At 38.8% G+C, this 20,589-nt stretch overlaps 1 long non-coding RNA gene across 1 annotated transcript in view; it reads left to right on the forward strand.

The window, feature by feature from the left end:
* Positions 1-19,950, forward strand: part of LOC145509425 (uncharacterized) — a 52,340-nt gene extending 32,390 nt beyond the window's left edge. The window contains exons 3-4 of the long non-coding RNA XR_014056077.1: positions 16,096-16,477; positions 16,860-19,950. This is a non-coding gene — a long non-coding RNA (uncharacterized LOC145509425). The remainder of the gene's footprint in view (positions 1-16,095; positions 16,478-16,859) is intronic.
* Positions 19,951-20,589: the final 639 nt, after the last annotated feature.

Consider the following 20,589-nt stretch of genomic DNA (forward strand, 5'->3'; position numbering starts at 1 on the left):
CATCTTTTTCTTTTTTCTTTTCTTTTTTTTTTTTTAGTATTTATTTATTTACTTTTGGCTACACTAGGTCTTCATTGCTGAGTGGGCTTTCTCTAGTTGCGGTGAGTGGAGACTACTCTCTAGTTTCAGTGCATGAACTTCTCATTACTGTCCGTACCTTTTCTTGTTGCAGAGCACAGGTCTAGAGCACGGGCTCAGTAGTTGTGGGACATGGGCTTTGTTACCCTGCTGCATGTGGAATCTTCCCTGACCAGGGATCAAACCCATGTCCCCTGCATTGGATGGTGGATTTCTAATGACTGGACCTCCAGGGAAGTCCTGTTGCATCCTTTCTTGGTTTAAAAGTTAAAACCAAACCTAGGTCATTATTCTCTGTATGTATACAAGGCTGCAGGGCTTCCCAGGTGGTGTTAGTGGTAAAGAATCTACCTGCCAATGCAGGAGACAAAGGATGTGGGTTCGATCCCTGGGTGGGGAAGATCCTCTGCAGGAAGGCAAGGCAACCCAGTCCAGCATTCTTGCCTGGAGAATCCCATGGACAGAGGAACCTGGCAGGCTACAGTCCATAGGGTCACACAGAGTCAGACACGACTGAAGTGACTTAGCTCAATGAACACACTTACTAGGCTGCAACCCTCAAATTTTCCAGGAGATCTCACCATCTCACTCTTGATTCACGAAATCCCCAAGTTCAGGGTCTCAGGAAGATGGTAAATTCCTACTAACTGGATAAGATTTTATAAAACTTGAAAGTCTACCTTCAGATTTACTTAGAAAAAGGCACACATGTATCGCCAGGGTTTCTCATTTACAATAGCTACATTGCCGAATGGTAAAATGTTGGCATTTTTTCCTAACAAATGGTATCAAATACAAACACATAATTAACTTATCTCAGCACTCCTCTCGAAGTGAAGCAGCTCCTGCCAATCCACAGAGCTTCCAAGACAGATAAAGGAGATGATGAGGAGCGCTGGCTTGGCTGTCTGCGCTATCTGTCTCTATCTATATAGAGATAGGGTTTCTTCTCATCACCTTCAAATCCCCTTTAAGTTCCACTCTTACCCATCTCTAAACTTGATCTTCTGATGACTGATCCAGACACAGCTTCAGAAAGGAGGGATCTGTCTTCACCAAATGCTGATCTTCACTTGTCCTAGTTCCTGTCTAGCTTGCTGCTCGTGCTACAACCCCTATGCCATAAAAAGAGACAATGTTTGCACTATAATTCCTAAATCTGTGCTGTTCAGTGACTTTTTCATGCAAAGAGATGAAAATTACACGGACTGTCAATAATTCTTGAAACAAGCATGCATGCATCCTTCCCCTAATCAAGGACAGAAGTGTTGAATAAAGACAGTAATGTCAGAATTAGGGACTGGGCCTGTCAAATGGACCTGAAGGTCCTTGCAATCCTGATGGTCTCTGAATCTAAAGATAGTGGGAGAATTGCACCCACGATGAAACCCACGTGCATTCCTACTCTTCCTCTCTCCTCTTTACCACTCATGTTCAATTCATAACAAAGTCCTATCTTATATCTTGATCTTTTATATTGTTCTTGCTTTACAAGTCTTCTAACCTGTATTTCTGCTTCTTCAGGCTACCGTCTTAGGCTTCCCAGGTGATGTTAGTGGTAAAGAACCTGCCTGCCAGTGCAGGAGATGTAAGAGGGGTTCAATCCCTGGGGGGAAGATCTCCTGGAGAAGAAAATACCCACTCCAGTATTTTCGCCTGGAGAATCCCATGGACAGAGGAGCCTGGAGGGCTACAGTCCATAGGTTTGCAAAGAGTTGGACATGACTGAAGCAACTGAGCGCACACACACACACACACACGCACACACAGAGCTACCTTCTCACCTGTACTATATTGTACAGCCAGCGTAAAATGCAAGATGTGAATTTACACTTTTCCCAACAATGGATTCCCACTGATTTTAGGACTGAATCTCAAATTCTAAGCTCTAAATGATCTGTGCCTCTTTCCTGTTCCCATCACCACTCCTCTGCCTAAGACTGGGAGCCATGATTTCTGGACTCTTCCTTCCCTTCTGGGTCCCAAGTTAGAAATTCCTGACCACAGGACCTGACATGAGATTTGAAAGGGAAGGGGGACTGAAGAAATTATGCCCAAGCAGCTGTGGGGTTCAGAGAGGGGGTTTTGTTACACCCAGGAGCTTCACAAACCTTTCTGGATACTCTCACTCTGTATGGAGATGGGTTTATAAGCTTCCCTGAGAGTTTGTTCCCACATTTGCACTCCAGTCCCCCAAACTGAAGCTGTTGGTGAACTTTTCTCAGATTTTCGAGTTGTGTCCTTCTAGATTTTCCCTTGTCCACCAGTTCTCACTTTTCTGTCAGCTCTAGTTCCTGCATTGACCCACATCTGCCTACATCACTTGCTAATTCTCTGCATTCACTTTAAAACTTTAAAAAATTGACCAGTTTCTGTTAATCCCAGACTCATAATTTATCCCTTTTTCCTTTTCTGTAACTATATTTTAAATCAACTATACTTCAGTTTTTTTAAAATAGCCATTTTCCATCGTCAAAGGCTCTTTCTTCGCACCTTTTTGCAGGTGCTTCCCTTATTCCCATGCAGACACCCTTTCACCAAGTTAGCTGTAATATGTCCATCCAGGTCAGAAGATACATCTCAGTTTCTCAGAAAATTCTTCCCTGAACCCTAGCTTAGATAATAGTTATCCTTCTACATCTATTAGGGTTTCCCTGGTGAGTCAGATGGTAGAGGACCCACCTGTAACGTGGGAGGCCTGGGTTTGATCCCTGGGTTGGAAGACCCCCTGGAGGAGAGCATGACAACCCACTCCAGTATTCTTGCCTGGAGAATCCCCGTGGACAGAGGAGCCTGGTGGGTTACAGTCCATGGGCTCGTAAGGAGTGGGACATGACTGAGCAACTAAGTACAGCACAGCACTACATCTATTTGCATGATGATTCTCTTAAAGGCGGTCTTCTGCACAGGATAGTAAGCTCCATGAGAGCAAGGACCAACATGGACCTTGTCTGCTTTCATCTGACTTCTTTCTCCAGTGTCTCCTGTTCTCAGAAATAATCTCTTCACCTCACTTCAGTTTGAGATTTATGTGATAACTTCAGCCACCCATTTTAAAATATATTCGTGGTAAGAACAACTTTTAGTGCATGATAATTTAATTTTTTTAAAATTGTGCCCTTTACTTAAAAAGACTGGGAGGCATTCGTTCAATAAAGTGTACAAATAATGAAAAGATCTGAAGTTCTCACAGAGGAAATTAATAAAATATCAAGTGGCACCCAGACCGTGGCCTCATCTTGCCCTGCCTGGGACACATGCTTGCCCACTTGCTCAGAGATTCCCCCTCCCTGAGAAGGGTTTTGGTGTGTTACTTTCCCCATTCTAATGATTGCGATGGGTAACACTTCACACTTGAACATTACACATCATGCATTAGAACACCCAGTCTTTTCATACCAAACATTTTTCTCTCCACTATCTCCAAATACAATTTTAGTGATTAATATATTCCACAAGATGGTTCTCAGGATAATTTAGGTCAGATATTTTAGCCTAGTTACCTGAACTATTGCCGATTTCCATGTCCCTTTGACTTGAAAGCCAGACTCTCAGAGATCACAGAGTTATGGAACGAACATGACTATCGTTCCCAGGGTGCCAATAAAAGAATGAAGCCAACTGCAGAGCACAGATTGAAGTCAGAGAATTACATCCCCTCTTCAAAGCGGGGAGCCCTAAGTAGATGGACTAGATCAAGGTTAATGACTGTCTTGAATAGCTGCACAGATTCCTTTTCCTTTTCCCGTAGGCTTTCTTTTCTCCATTTTTCCAGTGTCCTTTAATCTAAGGTGGATAAAACACAACACTAAACATGCATAGGTTTTCTCCCTCTGTTTTTCTCTCTCTCTGTGAAGTCTCTTGGAACATATAGGTCATCACTCCAGTAATCACACATTTCCAACTGATTGACTATTCTGGCTGTCTTCTGGTGTTACACCCATCTGAATGGCAGAAACCTAACAATCAATCCACTTTGCTCACAATCAATTTTGATATTTTGTTCACTGTGGATTTTTTCCCCTAATTTTGGTTTTATAACTATTGCATTAAAATATTTATCTTGACTACTGAGTTTCTGGCACCCTCTTAAATTTTATGCCGAGGCAGTCACCACACTCTAGGTCCAGCCCTGCAAGCACAGCAGGCAAGAATGTCCTTAGATGTGGATAGCTTTGAAGCTCATTAATACTCTGCCATCACAATGAAATGTAACGACTTTCTTTCCAATTTAGAAGCCTGACTATTTAATGATAAAACACCTTATTGGAAATTGTGATGCTATTTGTTTTTTTCCAGCTTGACATGATTATTTAAACAGTAATCTTTAGAATAGTTTACAGAGAACTGTTTCCTACTTCTCAAGTGGATTGCAGTCTTTGGAAAAACATGGCAGCAAAGGGAATTGAGCTCATCTTTCTGCTCATTTGCACTCAGGCAATCTATGGATCTCACCGTATATGCTTGATAGTTAGTGCAAAACAGATAAGCATGGGCTGCTTAGATTACATCAGGGGAAGCCTTTTATTTTTGGGGGGTCATTGCTGTCTTTTCAGAAAATGGCCTTTTGGTGACTCTGGCAACACTGCATCCAGCCTGTGGTGCTGCCACACTGAAGTCAACAACTCTGCATTTCAAAGAGAACTAGTTGCAGTCATGCCCAGACATGAAATGTACCAAATTTGTAAACTTTGAGTGTGGACAATGTTAGGGCATATTTAAAGGCCAGAGACTTTCACCGGAGAAACAACCAACCAGAGAAAATATCATTTTATTCTCCCACGAAACATTCAAATCAGTTGATCAAGCATGGCTTATGGTGGTTGGGGAGATTGGAAAAAGGTGGTCAGAAGGTACAAACTTCCAGTTATAAGGTAAATAAGTACTAGGGATGTAATGTACAGCATGATTAATATAATTACCACTGCTGTATGTTATATGTGAAAGTTAAGAGAGTAAATCCTATGAATTTTCATAACAAGGAAGACCATAAACCACATTTTTCTATTTTTAAAATTTTGTATCTGTATGATATGGTGTCGGGATTGATTCAATTTTGTATCTATATGGTTTGAGTAAGCTCCGGTAGTTGGTGATGGACTGGAAAGCTGGTGTACTGCAGTCCATGGGGTCGCAAAGAATCGGATACAACTGAGTGACTGAAATGACTGGACTGAACTGATGACATGGTGGGTGTTCATCAAATCGCAGTAATCATTTCATGGTGTATGTGAGTCAAATCATTATGCAGCACACCTTAAACTGACACAGTGCTATATGTAAACTACATCTAAATAAAATTGGAAGAAAAAAATTAACGGCTAATGAGAAAATAACTTTTAGTTATTTAGAGGGGAGAGAATCCTGCTAAATTCCACATTGCCATGACATGAAAGCCAAGGACAGATTTGAGACCAAGAGACCACTTTTATTGAAATGGAAAACTGTAACTTTAATGAAAGAATAAGGGAAATGCCAACAGAAATAAAAGACCCAGAATTCAGAGGACAACACACAGGACTCTATATACTAAGCCACACAAATTGAAACAACCAAAATGAATGCCAAATGCACAAGAAAAATAAATGTAACTCATCAGAGGTTAATGCTTTTTATGTTTTCTTCATATGGCCACTTGTTCTGTGGTTAGATAAAAAAGGATTGGGAACCAGACAGGGCATGAGGCTTTGCTAATTCATATTGAGCCACTGACTCTGTATGACCTCTCTGGAGTTTGTTGAACTCACTCAATCAACCCCCTCACCCAACACAAACACACACATGCACAACACATGCAACTTTTAGTTGGCCAGTAAAAAGGGGAGGAATTAGTAAGGCTTCTGTGAAATCTGGCATCCTTTGGGGAGATCAATTCTCCCTTCTGGTAATTGCAGAGAAAGAGGACTTAGAGGGGTGCTCAGATCTGCAGGGGAGTCAGCTCTCTTGGTTTCTGACAGGACAGCTCTCACAGAGCAGAGTGTTTGCTGTGTGCATATCCCTGGCACGGGTTTGGAGGATTAACTAGCCTGCTGACAGGAGAACAAACAGTTTAATCCCCCTGGAGCACCTGCCGTGGGCTGGGCTGGGCTCAGTACAGCATGGAACCAGACTCCTCGACCTCTCCTCTGTTCTTGGGCAGCATACTCTGGACTCTGTTGGCCCTCTAAATTTGGGGTAAGGGACATTTCCCAGGATCCACCAATCATGACAGAAGAGCTTGGCTACTTTGCTCAGGTAGAAACCTTGAGTTTTATAAGCCCTGAAATACATTTTATAGCTTCGCAAAGACACTGTGTCTTGGATCAGTGAGCCCCAGCTTTGTCAAAGGGATTGTAGTCCTACAGTTTTGGCTCATTCCAATCTCTCTGCCTGGTAGGTCTCCCCTCAATGCCCCTAAGAGTGGGTTAGGGGCCCATCTGCTCCTTAACTGTTCCCAGAATGCCCTGTGCTTGTTGGCATTTAGCACTTTAGTACCTTCCATGATTTACAATAAGCCCTTCATGAAGCCCATGCCCACCTTTCTTCATCCCAATTTCTGTCTCCCTTTCTCCCCTCCATTGTCCACTAAAGTGAAACTTAACTGGTTTCTTGTCTATCGTCTCATGTTCTCTACATTCATGAAGGCCCTCTCCTGAGGTTCATGCAGAGGCCCCTGGGATAGATGGAACTTTTGAGCTTGTTCTTCATCGCTTCTCATCCTGGCCCCTGGATCTGTGCCCTTTGCTATATCACTTTTTGCATTACCCCGCACGAAAGGCAGAGTGTAGCTCCCTCTTTGATTTAGGTGTTGGACGTATGACTTGCTTTGGCTGATGGCACATGGACAGAAGTGATACTGTGCCAATTCTAAGCCTTGCATGTTTCCACTGGCCCTTTTGTGCTTCTGTCATTACCATGAGGTGGAGTTGTCCTTTCAGGTCAGGCTCTAGAACAAGCACAAGTGGAGGAAAGTGGCTGAAGGGCAGAGCTTCAGCAAGAAGACTATAGTCACCAGATAGCCTGAAACTCAGCTCCCCCTGGTGGCTGCAGACACATGAGAAATAAGTGCTTCCCTGCTTTCTACTGTTCACTTGGTGGACTTTTCTTTGTCTGTTAGGACTCAGCTAAGGGAGCTTCTTTCAGGAAGCGTGCTAACTGACACTAAGACTTTGGCCTTTCTTTCCATGTGCTAAGTCGTTTCCGTCGTATTTGGCTCTTTGAGACACTATGGACTGTAGCCCACCAGGTTCCTCTGCCCATGGGATTCTCCAGGCAAGAATACTGGAGTGGGTTGCCATGCCCTCCTCCAGGGGATCTGCCTGACCCAGGGATTGAACTTGAGTCTCTTGCATCTCCTGCATTGACAGGTGGTTCTTTATCACTAGTGTGACCTCAGAAGCCTTTCTTCACATATGCTCCTGTAACTGAGGGGTAAGATTTAGAATCTCTGGCTTAGGGCTTCCTTTCTCTGTAAATCTGGGATGCCAGTGTTTCCTTAACCCTTTCTTCAGACTATCCTCACACCCCATACCTGATCAACAGTCACGTGCTTCTCTGACTCTTCAAGGCCATGGACTCACTGCAGTCATATGTTGTCTGGCTTCTCTGCTCGTTCCCTTTCTATAGCATTCTTCATGTAGTAACCAGAGTCACTGTCCTAAAACTGAGCCCCATTAGTCATACTTTCACCTCCTTCTCATCATATCTCCAATCCATCTCATCTTGCACTCTACACTCAGATATGCTTTGCTTTTCATTCATTCAACAAAAAACTTGCTGGGTCCTGACTTTGTAGGAAGGCACAAATTATAATCTCTTTCATGAAGACCTTTCATCTTTTTACCTCCATATGCACTTCACCCCCAACACAACTCCAATTCTAATTCTTTCTTATTTATCCTGATTAGTCTCAGATTCATTACTGTTTGCTCTGCGAACCCTTCTGAGTTAGGTATCCCTCTTATGTGCTCCTTGGGTATACTACTCATTTCCTGTTTTTGTATGCATGTGTGTTGGACGTTTACTAACGCTCTTTAAAGTGTTAATTTGTTGTATTTCTGTTGACTGGCTTCTTGTTCTTTTCCTTCTACTCTCCCTCCCTCCCCTCCCCTTCTTCTTACTACTTTCTCTTCCTTCTTCTAATCCTTCTTCTTCTTCCATACGCTTTAGTTGTATTGTGTTTTATTTTTTACACAACACTATTCCAAATACCACATACATTATAGCTTTAGATCTTCACCAGGTGGGCAAGTGGTTATCATATCACCATGTAACAGAAAAGAAAGCCAGGGTTCATGCTGGTTAATTGACTTTTCTAAAGCTACCCTCCTAGGGGGTGTCAGAACTAGGTTTCCAATTCCCAGCCCAAGTCTTTCTATTTCACCACATCTCTTAATTTGAAAAAGATCTTGCTCATAAAAGACATAGCATACTGGGAGCCCCCAACATCTATACAGACACTCACAAAGTTAAGGAAAATGGTGTCTTCTCTGCTCTGTCCCTCTTTTTTCTATAGGTGAAATCCATAGGATGAGGTTGTAAGAAACAGGTTGTTCATGACAGAGGCTGATATTGCCTTCAAAAGGTTTAACCAAAGGGTTAAAAAAGTGAAAAGACTTTTTAGAGCATAGGGAAGAAACCTTTCCCCAGTAAATCTGATGATATGCCTGTAATTAAGTCAAATAGGTTAAAGGCTTGTTATGCTAGCATTAACACGTAATTCATCCATTGAATTACAATGAGATTCATGTAAGGATTACACGTAAAATTCCATGTAATGAGATGTATTCATCATCAAAAGCTTTTTGCCCTTTAAGAAAATGTTACAATAATTATCCCATGAACGTGAAAAGTCAATAGAGGTGAAAATGCATGTCTTTTTATATCATCATTGTGATTGTATTTATATTGGCAAGGCCTAACCCTGCTGACATTTCACTTTCCAGGGAGAGACCCCGGGCTGCTGCCCTCTCCTCTCATCTCACCCTTTCCTCTTGGGCCGTCCAAGAGATGCTCTTTGCCCTCATTCTCATCTCCTCTACCAGAGATACCGAAACCAGAATCTTGTTTCTCAACTTGCAAAACAGATAAGTTAGAATGTGAGTACTCACTTTGCCAAAGGATTCCCTAGAGACTTCCTTTAAAAACTCTCTTTTTTTTTTCCCATAAATTGAAGTTTTTCTTAAAGTGAGAATTCAGCAGTGTTCAGAATAAGGGTTTAAAGGTTATTACACATTTAATGTAAATTAATCCAAAACTTGTGTGAACATGTATAGTCTTTATAGTTTAGATTTATCAAAAATATGAAAAGCCTTGAGGATACTAACATAGATTTCAGTGATCCAGAGTTTGGAGAAATCTACAATATAGATAACCATTGAAAGAGCTAGCTAAATATATAAGCTATTATAATCCAGACATGGAAAGTCAGTTTTTGCACATGTACCCAGGACTATAAAAAATAGCTTCTCTAAATGATACCAGATAATGAGTTTTGAATAAAGAGTTTGGCTCTCCATAGAATCTATATCCAGTGAAATTCCATGCATAGTTGAATTTTTAAAAATTTTCTACTGTTGTTTTTCATTCAAGGGAAAATGTAAGTAGTCAAAAGTGAGTACGGACATGTTCAATCCAACGTTTTAAAGGCCAAACTGAATCACATATAAGTTATTCACATTTTAATGCTTGAGTCTTCTAAAACTTTAGCCACCACATAAAGTTCATTTATCTATATTAATTGTCCTATGAACACATGTATCCTAAGAACAAAGTAGCAGAAATAACTGAAGATTTCTTTATTTTTCTCGTGTTTATGGATGATTTTAGGCAACAACTGCCCATTTAAGTGAAAAATTTTAAGTAATTTTGTGTAAATATGCAAAATATTTCACAGCAGGAAAAGAGAAGTTAGAAAGACTTGTATTCTTTTTAAGAAAAAAATTGCAGGCATGCTTTGTTTAGAACTTTCAATGTGATGTTTAAAAGATGTTTCAGCCAGAAAATATCCTTTACCCATGGCTGTGTAGGAAAATATCTGTCACTCACAGGCTCTTGCTTTCCATTGTGCTTAATAAAGAAGAGTGTCATTTGGAGTATTAGAATTTAATTTGATGTGTATCTTTAATGTATGTGTCATGTTATGTCTTAATTTTGTATGGGTCAGCAGGTGCTTTTTACTGAGATTGCTATTATCTGAGTAAATTCTCTAGTGTTCTTTCTCTATGGCCTAGTTTCTTTCATGTAAAAGAGATAAATCAAATGTCTTTATAATGCTTTTTTCTTTCAGTACATGAAAACTGATGGAAGCTTTTCTATTCCTAAGAATCAAGAGCCATTGCCTGAGTTCACAGTCAGCTCTAGGGCCTGAAGGAGACTGTCCCTTTTGTTGTCATGGAAGTTCTAGAAAAAGTCATAAAGTCACCAGTGTGCCTGTGGCTAAAATAGGAGATTCAGTAGCCAGGAGACATTGTGAATAGCCTGTGGTGTTCTTTGCAGTTAAGCTGGTTTTCTTCCCCAATAGTCATCATCATAGGAGAAAAGAAACAACTACCATTTTCTAGTCCAAATTTCACTTCCTCCTTCATCACAATTTAGTTAACATTCACTTATTCATTCATTGATATTTTATTTAATTATTTATTCTGTGTTTATCATCTTATGGTCACATATCAGCACTTTTTCTGGTTCAGCACAAAAAAGAAAAATAAGGATGAATCACAGCCCCTGTTTTTATATTAAAAGAGGAAAGAAATAAGATGGTTAAATGATCATAATACAAGGTGAAAATGTGATAAAACTCATAAGAGAAGTTTATACAAAATGGCATGGAGTTTTGGAGGGCATGGGAGTTTGCATTCACTTTTTTAGGAAATCAGGCAAAACTTTACGAAGAATATGAAATGTGAACTAAGATGGCTGGATTTCTATGTACAGACAGGAAAAACACACTCCAGTGGAAGAAACAGAAGCAAGAATGGCATGAACACTGTGAACAATGATATTGTCCTTGGGAGACAATGACGAGTTCAGTTTTCCTATGTTAATAAATACTAGAAGCCACTAAATGCCCTAAAGAGGGTACAATTTATTTAGTATAAAATGATTAATCATTGAAAGTTTTGGAGCACTATCATTCCATAGTCAGAGTAAGGAAGGGAGATCTACCTGGCAACCACTTTATAAAAGGGGGCCATTCAAAGTCATATTGTAGTCACACGTACAAAATATATGGGAGCTTTGTTACTGTGATTAAGAGCAGCAAACGAAAAGCAAGGATAGAAATGACACGGTTGATGACTTCCTTGATGTTTGTAGGGTGGGGAGAAATGTTGAGATGAAAGCCTAGAGTTTAAAAAGATGCCAAGGTTTCAAGTCTGGGGCACTGAGATGATAAAATCACCATCAACTAAAATTGTGAAATTAGAAGAAGGCGCTGGGGCTAAGGGGAAGATGATATTTGAATATTTGAATATTGTTAATTTGAATGTTGTTAACTCATTAATTCATTGAAAAATCTTTCTTAAGCACTTCCTAGATGAATTCCCTTTAAATGATCGTTTAAAATCTGCCAGGAAACAAAATGGAAAAATGATGCTTTTGGAGCTCTAAATGACTACCAAACTTTTTTGTTTTAAACTTCATAGTTAGGAATTGTAGGAACTTCACTTTGTTATGAGATTACATATTTCTTTTTTTTTTGGTGTTGAGGTGGTATTGTATTAAGTGAATGTGATGCTACTAGGTAGTTCGCTTTTCTTTAACTTCTAATTTTTATATAACTTTAAAGTTGCCAAATATTACACAGAGTTCCCAAAGAGTCTTCACCAAGCTTCCTTTAATGTTAACTTTTTACCTGGTATGGTTTTATGGTCTGCATCCCATCTTGGGATCTCCTGAAAATGTGGTTGATTTTTAAAAAATTCACCTATGGTAAAATTCATTCTTCATGGTGATTATTTCTATGGGTTTCGACAAATATATTGTTGTTCGGTTGCTAAGTCTTGTCTGACTCTTTGTGACCCCATGGACTGCAGCATGTCAGGCTTCCCTCTCCTTCACTATCTCCTAGAATCTGCTCAAACTCATGTCCATTAAGTCAGTGATGCCATCTAACCATCTCTTCCTTTGTGGCTCCCTTCTCTTCTGCCTTTAATCTTTCCCAGCATCAGAGTCATTTCCAATGAGTTGGCTATTCCCATCAGGTGGTCAAAGTATTGAAGTTTCGGCTTTAGCATCAGTCCTTCCAATGAATATTCAGGGTTGATTTCCATTAGTATTGACTGGTTTGATCTCCTTGCTGTCCAAGGGACTCTCAAGAGTCTTCTCCACAATTCAAAAGCATTAATCCTTTGACACTCAGCCTTCTTTATTGTCCAACTCTCATATCCTTACATGACTACTGGAAAAACCATAGCTTTGACAAATATATAGTTGTATATTTACCACCGTAGCACCATACAGGATAGTCCCATGGCATGAAAAATTTCCTTATGCTGTCACTTTGTATCAACCCTTCCTCCATTCTCAGTCCCTGACTACCACTGATCTGATTCCTATTCCTTTACATTGCCTTTTCAAGAATGTAGGAATTGCAGGGAAACACACAATATATAGCCTTTAAGTTTTGGCTTCTTTTACTTTGGATGTGTGTAAGATTCATCCTACTAATTCATAAGACTTAGTAGTTCATTTCTTTTTATATATAAGTAGTATTCCTTGTATGGATATACCACAGTTTGTTTATCCATTCTTCTGTTGAATGACATTTAGAGTTTACAGTTTTGGGATATTATGAATAAAGTTGCTATAAACATTCATACACAGGTTTTTGAGTGAATATATGTTTTCAATTCACTTTAGTGAATACCTAGATTGCTGGTTGTATAGTATTATACATTTGAATACTATCTATACCGTCATTCTAATAGATGAGCAGTGAAAAATCATTGTGGTTTTATTTGCATTTATCTAATGAGCTATTAAACTGAGTATCTTTTCATAAGCCTATTTGCCTTCTGCATCTCTTTTATGGTGACATGTTTGCTCATATCTTTTACCCATTTGCAAAAAATCAGATTATTTGCTTTATTATTGTTGAATTTTGAGCACTTTTTTGTATATCTAGATACAGATCCTGTATCAGACATGTGTGTTTTCAAATATTTTGTCCCACTCTGTGGATTGGAAAAAATTTCCTAGAGTATCTTTTGAAGAGAAAAAGTTTTATGATTTTACAAAGTTTTGTATATTGATTTTTTATTTTATGACTGGTGGTTTTGGTTTTGTGTCTCAAATTTTCACCAATCTAAAGAAGTTTGAGAAAGCATTCTCCAAGAGTACAAATGCGTATTTACACAACAAAGATTTTCAACCTACGTGAAAGAAAAACTGATATATCTGAAAGGTGAAATAAATAAATCCACAATTATACCTGGAGTCACCAACATGTTTCTTAGCAACTGGAAAATAAGTAAGCAGAATATAAGGAAGGATGTAAATGATCTGAACAGCACTATCAACAAATGTGACCTGATATTCATTTCTAGAACATTCTGTCCAATAGCAGCAGAATACACATGCTTCTCAAATTCACATGGAAAAATTCAGCAATATAGACCAGATTTTGTTCTATAAAACAAACTTCACAGAACTTAAAGGAAATTATATAAAGTATGTTCTTGGACCTATGGGAATTAAACTACAAATCAATAACAGAAAGTTATTTGAAAATATTCAAATATTTGAAAATTAAACCTTTCATTTTGAATAATGCATAAGTGAGAGAAAATCTTTAAGAAAATTAAAAATATTTTAAATGGAAACAAAGACGAAATGGAACAAACAGAAAATAGCTCTCATATACTCCCTTATGGTCAGTCAGTTCAGTTGCTCAGTCATGTCCGACTCTTTGCAACCCCATGAACTGCAGCACGCCAGGCCTCACTGCCCATCACCAACTCCTGGAGTCCACCCAAACCCATGTCCATTGAGTCGGTGATGCTATCCAACCATCTCATCCTCTGTTGTCCCCTTCTCCTCCTGCCCTCAATCTTTGCCAGCATCAGGGGCTTTTCAAATGAGTCAGCTCTTCGCATCAGGTGGCCAAAGTATTGGAGTTTCAGCTTCAACGTCAGTCCTTCCAATGAACATTCAGGACTGATTTTATTTAGGATGGACTGGTTTGATCTCCTTGCAGTCCAAGGGACTCTCAAGAGTCTTCTCCAACACCACAGTTCAAAAGCATAAATTCTTTGGTGCTCAGCTTTCTTTATAGTCCAACTCTCACATCCATACATGACCACTGGAAAAATCATAGCCTTGACTAGACAGACCTTTGTTGGCAAAGTAATGTCTCTGCTTTTTAATATACTGTCTAGGTTGGTCATAACTTTCCTTCCAAGGAGTAAGCGTATTTTAATTTCATGGCTGCAATCACCATCTGCAGTGATTTTGGAGCCCAAAAAAATAAAGTCAGCCACTGTTTCCCCATCTATTTCCCATGAAGTGATGGGACTGGATGCCATGATCTTAGTTTTCTGAATGTTGAGCTTGAAGCCAACTTTTTCACTCTCTTCTTTTACTTCCATCAAGAGACTCTAGTTCTTCTTCACTTTCTGCCATAAGGGTGGTGTCATCTGCATATCTGAGGTTATTGATATTTTTCCTGGCAATCTTGATTCCAGTTTGTGCTTCCTCCAGCCCATTGTTTCTCATGATGTACTCTGCATATAAGTTAAATAAGCAGGGTGACAATATACAGCCTTGACGTACTCCTTTTCCTATTTGGAACCAGTCTGTTGTTCCACGTCCAGTTCTAACTGGTGCTTCCTGACCTGCATACAGGTTTCTCAAGAGGCAGGTCAGGTGGTCTGGTATTCCCATCTCTTTCAGAATTTTCCATAGTTTATTGTGATCCACACAGTCAAAGGCTTTGGCATAGTCAATAAAGCAGAAATAGATGTTTTTCTGGAACTCTTTTGCTTTTTCGATGATCCAGCAGATGTTGGCAATTTGATCCCCCCCATATATATTTTTTAATGTCTTTCAAGGTGGTTAATTTCTATAACTCTAACCAAATCTAATTATTCTTTGTTTGGTTGTGTTAAGTTTATCTATCAGCTTATGGAAGACATTCCTCAATTCTGTTACTGTGTTATACATGCCTGGCACTTATGCTTTCTTTTTTTGTTGTACTTTTAATCATTTTACTGATACTGCCCATATGATCTTGCATTTCATTCACATTTGGCATTGGATTCTTTAGTATATTAATTATAGCTATTTAACAATTTCCTTTCAGTTAGTACTAACATCTGTGTCATATCTAGGTCTGGTTTAGAAGATTACTTTGTGTCTTGAAAGCTTGTTTTCTTTTAACATTTCGTATACTTTGTCATTTTCTGTTGAAGGTCAAACATCTTATGTAGTGTTAGAGACTGATATAAATGGCTTTTATACTTGGAGAACTTTCATGCTTGGATGAACACTTGACCATCTTCTAGATCATTAGTGTGAAGTTAATGTTAATCCAATCAGGAGTTGGTTTCTTTCCAACTCTCTGTGTCCCTGAGTTGATGATACTCATGCCTCCAAACCAGAAATTCTAACCTGAGTTCCACTGGTATTCAAGACATCTTTAAATTTTAAAATGTAGTGTAAAATTTTGTTTACTGTAAGCAAATTCTCCTTTGTAGCTTTCATTAATTCCTCACAGTGGTCTATGATTTTTAAAAAAGATTAACAATAACCCCTGGTTTATGATATTCAAAAATATTCATCTTACTCTTCATCAATACTTAATGCTATCAAAATTCCCAATTTTAAACTTAAATTGCTACCATAAGTTCTTTGCCAAATTCTAGTCAAAGTGAGAAATGAGGCTGAATTAGCAAATAATTAAGTCTGTGGAGTCCCAATCACAAATTTCAGGAAGGGCCTCTATACTAAGTGTTAATTGCAAAACTAAACAAATCTGTAATTACTATGCAATGTAGGGGCCACTGAGTCACTGCTACTTTTCACTTGCTTATTTGACAGGTTGAAATAGATGGAACTGATCCAAATACAACAGTTAAGCGATGACTGGTCCTGAGGTTCCCTCAGAAAATAAAGGTAATGGAGTACCTGGTGCCCATGAGACATATCTAACTTTTATATTAAAATTCAATAGGAGATTTGTGTAAACAGTCATTTTATGTCATATGCTTATGTAATGATTAATATTTTAATTACTAAATTTGAGAAAATATATAGGATAATAATGTTTTCTCATTATAATTTCTATAAATATTTCACCTTAAAGTTTTCCCCTTATGAAGTGAAAGTCACTCAGTCGTGTCTGACTCTTTACGTGAGAATACTGGAGTGGGTAGCCTTTCCCTTCTCCAGGGGATCTTCCCAACCAAGGGATTGAACCCAGGTCTCTTGCATTGCAGGCAGATTCTTTACCAGCTGAGCCACAAGGGAAGCCCAAGAATACTGGAGTGGGTAGCCTATCCCTTCTCCAGCGTATCTTCCTGACCCAGGAATCAAACCAGGGTTTCCTGCATTGCAGGCAGATTCTTTACCAACTGAGCTATGAGGGAAGCAGTTTTAGTCATGTCATTCACATTAAAACAATATATTGTATTTGCATATAAAAATTCAATAGGAGAAACTGCGATTTCTTTTGTCAAAACTTGTCTTGAACAATCTGTCAAAATCATTTACTAGACAGTGTGAGTTGGATGAGGTGGATTCTAGAGTCAGTTCAGTTCAGTTGCTCAGTCATGTCTGACTCTTTGCAACCCCATGGACTGCAGCACGGCAGGCTTCCCTGTCCATCACCAACTTCTGGAGTTTGCGCAAACTTATGTGCATCAAGATGGTGATGGCATCCAACTATCTCATCCTCTGTTATCCCCTTCTCCTCCTGTCTTCAATCTTTTCCAGCATCAGAGTCTTTTCCAATGAGTCATCTCTTCACATCAGGTAGCCAAAGTATTGGAGCACCAGCTTCATTCAATGTTAGTCCTTACAATGAACATTCAGGGTTGATTTCTTAAGATTGGCTCATTTGACTTCCTTCCAGTCCAAGGGACTCCAAACATTCTTTTCCAACACCACAGTTCAAAAGCATCAATTCTTCAGCGCTCAGCTTTCTTTGTGGTCCAACTCTCACAACCATACCTGACTACTGGAAAAACCATAGCTTTGACTAGATGGATCTTTGTTGGCAAAGTAATGTCTCTGCTTTTTAATATGCTGTCTAGCTTTTCTTTCAAGGAGCAAGCGTCTTTTCATTTCATGGCTGCAGTCACCATCTGCAGTGATTTGGGAGCTGTAAAAAGAAAAACAGTCTGTCACTGTTTCCATTGTTTCCCATCTATTTGCCATGAAGTGATGGGAGAAGATGCCATGATCTTAGTTTTCTGAATGTTGAGTTTTAAGCCACCTTTTTCACTCTTCCTCTTTCACTTTCATCAACAGTCTCCTTAGTTCTTCTTCACTTTCTGCCATAAGGTTGGTGTCATCTGCATATCTGAGATTATTGATATTTCTCCTGCAATCTTGATTCCAGCTTGTGCTTCACCCACTCTGGCATTTCACATGATATACTCTGCATATAAGTTAAATAAGCAGGGTAACAATATACAGCCTTGACATACTCCTTTCCTGATTTGGAACCAGTCTGTTATATATCCGGTTCTAACTGTTGCTTCTTGACCTGCATACAGGTTTCACAGCAGGCAGGTAAGGTGATCTGGTATTCCCATCTCTTGAAAATTTTTCCACAGTTTGTTGTGACCCACACAGTAAAAGGCTTTAGCGTAGTCAGTGAAGCAGAAGTAGATGTTTTTTTTCTGAAATTCTCTTGCTTTTTCTATGATCCAATGGATATTGGCAATTTGATCTCTGGTTCCTCTGCCTTTTCTATATCCAGCTTGAACATCTGGAAGTTCTTGGTTCACGTACTGTTGAAACCTAGTTTGGAGATTCTAGAGTACTTAACAAATTTAGGAGAATTTGTTTTGCCTTTTGTGAATTATTAACTGCTTTCTGATTTGTTTTCTTTTGGAGGTGGAAATTGCTACTTTTTATGAGCCTTTGCATGTTTTTATTTCCTGAAATAACGTATTGACAATTGTGGTTAGGGAATCACAGCAAGAAAAGGGAAGGATTACTAGGCAACAATCCAATGGAATATTTTTATTACTTCCTAAACAGACATTAAAGTATGACTCTGCTGTGGGCTGAATTATGTCCCCATTCCTAATTCATATGCTGAAGTTCTAACTCTCAGTACTCAGCATGTAACTATATCTAGAAATGGGATTTTAAAGATATAATTAAGATAAAATTAGGTCATATGTATTGGCCTTGACCCAATGTGACTGATATCGTTATAGTAGAGGAGATTAGGACACAGGCACATACAGAGGGAAGACCACGTGAGGAAGAAACCCCCCATCTACAAGCCAAGGAGAAGAAACCAAACCTGCCTACATGTTAATCACGGACTTCTAGCCTCCAGAATTTGGGGAAAATAAGTTTCTATCACTTAAGCCATCCAGACTATGATATTTTATCATGATGGCCTTAGAAAACTAATACAGCCTTTAATATAATCTTGCATCCAGGTTTCATTGATCCATTAAAGAAGATTATAATCCTAAAAAGGAAAGAGTATTGTTGATACTGTGACAGTCAATATTCATTCTTCAGTTTATATTGCAAAATAGGTGTCTCATTGAATATATACTCTTTACTGGTAATGTGCATATCATTGTATCTAGCTATTATGTTCTCTAGGGAGATCCCTACAAGATGGCCATGGTATATAGTGACACCTTTAACGAAGTGGAGGATATGCACATTCTGCTAGCTGTGAGAGCAAGATCATATCTTACACAAATATTTCGATGCTAAAATTACTTTAACCTGGTTCGTTATCAAATATAGTGCCATATTTGTGGAAATTTTATCAAACTTATGGAAAACAGGTATTGTAGCAACCATACACAGACTGTTAAAATGCTTCCATTTTAAATGTGTTGAAGATTCTTATATTTTCCTGTGACTAACATATCACCAATTCATAAAATTCAATCACTAAAAATGCATAGTGGTAGACTGGGGAAAGATGCCAATATACTCTGATGCTAGAATGAGCTGAGTCTGAGTTCTGGATCTGCCATCTGTATGACTATTGAGCGTGCTATTAATTTCTAAACCTCAGTTTTATTATCTGTAAAATGGATATCCTTATAGGATATTGTGAAATAATTTATGTCAAGAACGGTGCTCAACACATATTAGCTATCATTATCATCATCATGGTTATCAGTAACTTAATAAACGATGAAAATGTTAACCCAAAGGAAAACAGAGAAAAGTGTCAGAGATGGCTTTAGTTGTATAATTATCAATTAGGTTTTTATACCCACAGCAGTAAACTAAGGGTGTTTAAATTTTCATGGCCATAGAGGAAAGTTAAGCTATAAGAATGTATTAACTGAGGTTCTTAAAACAAAATTTCATGAAAATTTTTATTTTCTTCCAAAAAGAAGCACATTGTTCAATATCTATGTAGATCTCTGTTATGAAAGGGGCCAGAGGTGAGAACACTTAAAATATGATAGGGAAATTAAGGTTATAATATTAATTTGCATTATATATTACAGGACAAAGTACTTGATCAGGACAATATATGCCACATCTATAATTAAGTTTCTGAGTAGTCAGATAGGAAAAGATATAACTGTAAAGTGTTTTCCTAATAGTCAACCTAAGGCTGTATAATCAGAATACCATACTTTCTATTTAACAGGATTCTATAAACCAGTTACTATGAATAGTTTCTCAGGAAGGATGTTTAATTACATAGGAAAATTTTACAAAAAAAAAAAAAAATAGAGACCTATTATCTGCCTATCCCTGAAAGAAAGGAAAAAGGGCATACTCTAGGGGAAGGCACACCAGGCATTTAACACACCAGAAATTTAACTCTTCATTTACCTCTTTGCCTATGAATTCATTGAATAGCAGAACTTAGTATAGTATCTCCACTGAAAGAAATGTTTTAATAGTCTGCAAACTATGCCAGCAGGATTGCTTAATCTCTCTTTGAGTGCATTGTAGTTCTCAATTTTATATAATTTATTTATTTGTTTATTTTATTTTTGATTGGGCTGGGCTTCATTGCTGCCTGTGGGCTTTCTCTAGTTGCAGAGAGCAGAGGATATTCTCTAGTTGTGATGTGTGGGCTTCTCGTAGTTGCAGCTTCTTTTGTTGTGGAGCACAGGCTTTAGGCACATGGGCTTCAGTAGTGGCAGCATGAGGGCTCAGCGGCTGTGACTCACAGACTCTAAGTACTTGGGCTTCTGTAGTTGTCGTGCATGGGCTTTGTTGCCCCACAGCATGTGGGATCCTCCAGGACCAGGGATTGAACACGTGTCCCCTGCATTGGCAAGCAGATTCCCAGCCACTGTCCCACCAGGAAAGTCCCAGTGTGGTTCTAGATGCTATAAAACACAGTCCTCCTAAGGCTTA

This window comes from Giraffa tippelskirchi, chromosome 6 (assembly GCF_054371585.1).
Source record: "Giraffa tippelskirchi isolate mGirTip1 chromosome 6, T2T-mGirTip1v1.2.pri, whole genome shotgun sequence".
Classification (NCBI taxonomy): domain Eukaryota; kingdom Metazoa; phylum Chordata; class Mammalia; order Artiodactyla; family Giraffidae; genus Giraffa; species Giraffa tippelskirchi.